This window comes from Lethenteron reissneri, unplaced genomic scaffold (genome assembly GCF_015708825.2).
Source record: "Lethenteron reissneri isolate LAM-NWPU_2019-01 unplaced genomic scaffold, ASM1570882v1 scaffold_1543, whole genome shotgun sequence".
Classification (NCBI taxonomy): domain Eukaryota; kingdom Metazoa; phylum Chordata; class Hyperoartia; order Petromyzontiformes; family Petromyzontidae; genus Lethenteron; species Lethenteron reissneri.
In genome coordinates this window covers 26097-32096 of record NW_026891271.1, presented here as the reverse complement: position 1 = coordinate 32096, position 6000 = coordinate 26097, and the positions used below count along the sequence as shown (strand labels likewise).

General features: G+C 44.3%; 1 non-coding gene across 1 annotated transcript; it reads right to left on the bottom strand.

Annotated features, from left to right (window-relative positions):
- Positions 1–2436: 2436 nt before the first annotated feature.
- Positions 2437–2508, bottom strand: TRNAQ-CUG (transfer RNA glutamine (anticodon CUG)). The gene has a single exon. It is a non-coding gene; the product is annotated as a tRNA-Gln (tRNA).
- Between the last annotated feature and the right edge of the window lie 3492 nt (positions 2509–6000).

Sequence of the window (6000 nt, the reverse complement as noted above, 5' to 3'; positions counted from 1 at the left end):
CCTGCAGTCATAATACAAACAAAAGAACATAACTCTGATAATGTGCACTGATTAGTGCACATTGCCATTTCCCAGCATGCCTTGCATGCTGTAACAACAGGTGCGTAGATTATGGGGGCGGGGGGGTAATGCGTTCCCATCAGATTTCGTCCCCACACCCCAGTCACAGGCAGACATAGCTGTAGCGGCTGCTACTATACACGCTTCTCTGTTCTAAACACGGGGATCTGAGCCGTGTGAGCTGTGGATCTGCGCTTTGACGCGCTCCGATGCGCGCACAGTGGAGAGCCGAAAGAGGGAGAGCAGAGGACTCTATGAGGCAGCGTCATTGTGTGACCACGGGGTTCAAATGCTGCTGGCCACTGTCGGGGCTTTCACTGCCTTCAGTCACATCATCACATTTTTCTATACATTTTTGTGCTTACTTTGTGCCGGCGTGTTGGCTTGCCTGCGTTCCGGGACTTATTTGAGCAGATCCGGTACCTCTCGTATCGAAAAAAATATGAATATTAAAAAAAGTTTTTTAAGAAATGATTAAAATAAAATATAACAATATAATGTAATCACTAGAAAATTACGGAGCCCCTGTTGACATCGGTGGATGAATTAATAATTTGTGGCCACGCAATAACAAGATAATCTAATAAGTTATATATAAAGCTTTCTTAACAGCATCACAATTTCATAAAATAATAACAAATGCAGACTTCTAAGATGAACCAAAATAATTATGCACATCGTCATGTACAGTCTGTGGCTCGGTGCGTAAATGTCACCACCAGAGGATGAGGGAATTTAAATCATTAAAATTCATCCACACATATCAGGTGTAAATAATAATGTAAAACAGCCCAGACTGTAAAATGTAGATATTAGCTCAATGACGTGTTATAAACTGCTGCGGTTTAGAATAATCCCTCTGCGTAAAGAAGCTCCCAACACCTCACAGCGCAGCGTGTGCGTAAAGGAGCCGTGGTGTCCCTTGAATTTGCCTTCAATTTAACAAATTGTGTGTGTGTGTGTTCCGTTCGTTTTCTCCGCTGGACACAGAAGTCGCCTTTGCTCAAGATGCCACTTTATTAATCACTGACACAAAGACTGATACCGTCACTGCAGTATAGCCTAAATAAGTCCCACTGCATTGTAAGTGGCATGTGTGTGCTGTTTTAAGCGTCGTTTTATGTGCGTTCCGGGACCTGTGCGCTGTCATATGTACTTAGTGTTCCGGCACCTTGTGATTTACAAATAAAGCACTGGATACATCATGACCTGCGCGAAAGAGGGCGGAAAACTATGAATTTCACCCTCCTGCTCTCCGCGCATCCAAAGCCACTCTTTTCTCTCCCGGCTCTCTCTCACTCACTCTCACACGTACACAAACACACACACACCCACGACCCCGCCCCCCATGTCACTCACATGCATGCCGCATTCACTGGACAGGCACACAGTAGGAAACCAGAACATCATAACATTGTCCCACACAGCAGCTAACAGCGGGGTTGCTACAATATAAAAGTCGCGGGCCGCACTAACATTAAACTTTCATATTAAGGTGGGGGCCACAAAATATCGTCCCGAGGGCCGCAATTGGCCCGCGGGCCGCGAGTTTGAGACCCCTGATTTACATTGAATACAGTCACAATAATAATATTACTGTCTAAACCAACTAACTTCTTAAACTTCTAACCGTGGCCTTTTCATTAAAATAATATTTCCCTTTTATCAAAGATCCTCTTTCAGAAGGGTACTGCTTTGGGATGTTTGAAAAATGGTAAGAAACCAGTGTACAGAGAAAACCCATGCAATACGAGGAGGGAAATACCCAAAGTTCAGCTAAATTTAGATTCAATTGATTTCTGTACTAACATCTCCATAGCACCTTCGCTTGTGCATTCAATGGATCATTACTGGACACATGCAAATACACCATGACACATGCAACTACGTGACTTCACACGCAACTTCACCATTATACATGCAAACGCATCATTTCACATGCAGATGCGTACCCAGGAGGTGACTTGGCCTCATAACTACATTCGAGAGGACAAAGAGCTGAACATTTGATTTTGATCCAGTCAGCTTATGCAATTGAATTTTTTATTTTCTTTTTTACTAAAACTTAAAATAAGTTTCTTTGTCGGTAAAAAAAACTTAATTCTAGATTTGAAGCTTTCGTGACTGCAAGGATTCATGCTTATAGGTTTTTCGGTAAAGTCACGTAGGTAAAAAAATAATAAAATGAAATAAAAAATAAATCACATTAATTTTATTTCTATTATTATTTACATTAATTCTTTTTTTACCTACGTGACTTTACCGAAAAACCTAAGAGTATAACAAAAACTTAACTTGGAGGTTTCGTGACTGCAGGAATTACTCTTTGGTTCTTTCGGTCAAGTCACGTATAAAGAGAAAAAAATAATCATTTGTAGGTCCCACCGAGAATTGAACTCGGATCGCAGGATTCAGAGTCCTGCGTGCTAACCATTACACCACGGAACCCCCACGTAGAGCTGCCTCATTGCACAACCTCTTGGCAGCAGCTGCTGAGCCCACATTTAGAAAAGTGTTTTCTGAGAACCGAGCCATCTGCACTTGCTCCTGACACTGCATATCCTTTCTGTACTGCCATCTCCTGGCCAGTTTCACAAATATAATTCATTTTAATATCAAACACGTGAAGGGGCATTACTTTTCCATGAATTCATTTGAAAACGTTAACTCAAAATTTTTGTTATTTTATTGAGTTTTATTTTGAGTTATTTTTATGGAACTCTCCATTTAAAACGCTACTAAAAATGTTTACACCTGGCACAATCACAGGGGCTACCAACAGAAAGCGCACATGACATGAGTGCACACTCATCAAGAAATCAACGCACTCACCATTGGCTCCATCCCTAGGGTGCTATTCAGAAAAATATTCAATTAGTCCAACGTGAGATGATTTTCTCTTTGCAACCCTTGAATCTTGAGTTCAAGTTTCAGCGTGACCTCTTGGTTTTATATTTTACGCTATGTTCAAAAAAGGTTGGATTTTTAATTTAAATCTAGTTAAGTCTTGCTGGATCGTGATAAAGTGTCACTCTTTTCGTCTTGATAATTGGTTTTTTACCCTTTTATCTGGCAACAAAACTGACACCTTTTTTACGAGGAGTCATGTTTGCATAGACCACAATACCTGCAGTCATAATGCAAACAAAAAACACAACTCTGATAATGTATGTGCACTGTCCTTGAAGTTGATTGGTCCACACCCGAGACAGCTTTCCTTAGAGCCTAGTCTCACATGTGGGTTGCACCAGATGACGCCAAAAGGCGTCTTCTCGAATTAGTTCAACGCAGTAAGCCCCCTTTTGACGTGCTAATATATTCCTGACCAGGAGATGGCAGTAGAGCAATGGGTTACATCTAAATGTGTTGAGCTTTTGAGTCTTACTCCCTCCGATCTTGGGTTTTCTCCAGGCTCTCTGGTGTCCTCTCACTTGCCAAACAACAACAACAACACGATTGGCCACAACATTCATTTGCTGGGGGGCGGGGGGGGGTCTTAGTTCAAACTTTGGTGGTGCCTGAGAATAGTAATGTTTCACAGCTGGAGTTCGACATTGCTCTGTAAAGTTTCATCAATAACCGCAATTACTTTTTCTGATTAGAACCTTTGGCGGATTAATTACTAGCATTGGTTCGTCCTCAAGCACTCGTCAAAGAATCAGGATGTAAACGTTTGCTACACTTAGGCTGAGCAACTTCTGCCAAAAGTTTGTGGTGTCAGTGGTGTCGTGGTTAGCACTCAGGGCTTTGATTCCTGTACCCTGGTAGCTGAAATTGCAATGAAACCGGCAGTAATGTATTTTATTAACATAATGTAGCTCGAGACACTGCCGAACAGAGATCACATTGCATGGCGATGCGCTGTGATGGTCCTGTGATGTAATGGTTTGCACTCAAGACTAAATCATGCGATCTGAGTTCAACCCCCGGCTAACTTCGACTGAGTTTTGCAACTCTTAATTTCACAGTTTCTTCATCAATAAAATCGTGAGTTAAGATTTTAACGGTGTAGAATTCTAGAAGCATCCAGCAGCATCCCACTACACCGAGGCGGCGGCCGTAGAACCGCGAATCCCGACGTCGTTCTGTTCGCCAAAAGCCGCGTTGTGTTCGATTCGCGTCGTCAAAAAAGTGTGTTCCCTAATACGCGAATCGCCGCGTTGTATCCGATTCGCGGTGTGAACACACGCGCCATAGGAGGACAGACTTCTCCATTTACCAGCAATGACCCCCCCCCCCCCCGGTTTAATGAGCGTCCTGGTCGCCCCCTCTAAGTGTAGCAGTGCGGAATGCGCACGGTGACATATTGCCGACGTGGTGGTTGTGGTGAAGTTGGTGGTGGTGGTGTTGTTCAGAAACTCACTCAGACACACACACACACAGAGACACACACACACAGAGACACACACACACAGACACACGTACACAGATACACATACACAGATACACACACACAGAGAGACACACAGAGACACACAGACATACACACAGATACACACACAGACACACACAGACACACACACAGATACACACACAGATACACACACAGACACACACACAGATACACACGCAGATACACACACACACAGACATACACAGACACATACACAGATACACACACAGACATACACAGATACACACACAGATAAACACACAGACACACACACAGATACACACAGATACACACACAGACATACACAGACACACACACAGATACATACACACACAGATACACACACAGACACACACACAGATACACACACAGACACACAGATACACACACAGACACACACACAGATACACACACAGACACATACACAGATGCACACACAGATACACACACACACACAGAGACACATACACACACAGAGACACACACAGATACACACACAGACACACACACAGATACACACACAGACACACACACAGATACACACACAGATATACACACAGATACACACACAGACACACACACAGATACACACACAGACATACACACAGATACACACACAGACACACACACAGATACACACACAGACATACACACAGATACACACACACAGATACACACACAGACACACACACAGATACACACACAGACATACACACAGATACACACACAGACACACACACAGATACACACACAGACATACACACAGATACACACACAGACACACACACAGATACACACACAGACACACACACAGATACACACACAGACACACACACAGATACACACACACACAGACACACACACAGACACACACACAGATACACACACAGACACACACACAGACACACAGATACATACACAGACCTTCTGCAGTGATTGGAGCTCTCTGATTGGTCAAAGCCAACGCCTTACAGCCAATCAGGTTAGGTCCTTCTTACCCACGTGATGCGGGATTTGTTTTCCCGCTAATTTAATTTGGCTCCTCCTTCTCGCCCCTCCCCGCTCCGCCTTTGAGCCAATCAGATTAGGTTCCCCCTACCCACGTGACGCCCCTCCCCGCTCCGCCTCGGAGCCAATCAGATTAGGTTCCCCTTACCCACGTGACGCCCCTCCCCGCTCCGCCTCGGAGCCAATCAGATTAGGTTCCCCCTACCCACGTGACGCCCCTCCCCGCTCCACCTCGGAGCCAATCAGATTAGTTTCCCGCCTACCCACGTGGTGCCAGCCGCCATCTTGAGAGTGGTGAGGGCGATTTTTGATGTTTTTGTTTCAATTTCGGTGTCGAAATTAACGATGATGACGACCCCCCAGAGGCACGAGATCGCCTCTCGTGAGGGAAAACACGAGGTAAACAATGTCTTCCAATGTCCAGCCCGTGATTTGCAGATGGTTTACAGGTGCAGTGTTGAGTCTATGGTGTAGTGTTGAGTCTGTGGTGCAGTGTTGAGTCTATGGTGCAGTGTTGAGTCTATGGTGCAGTGTTGAGT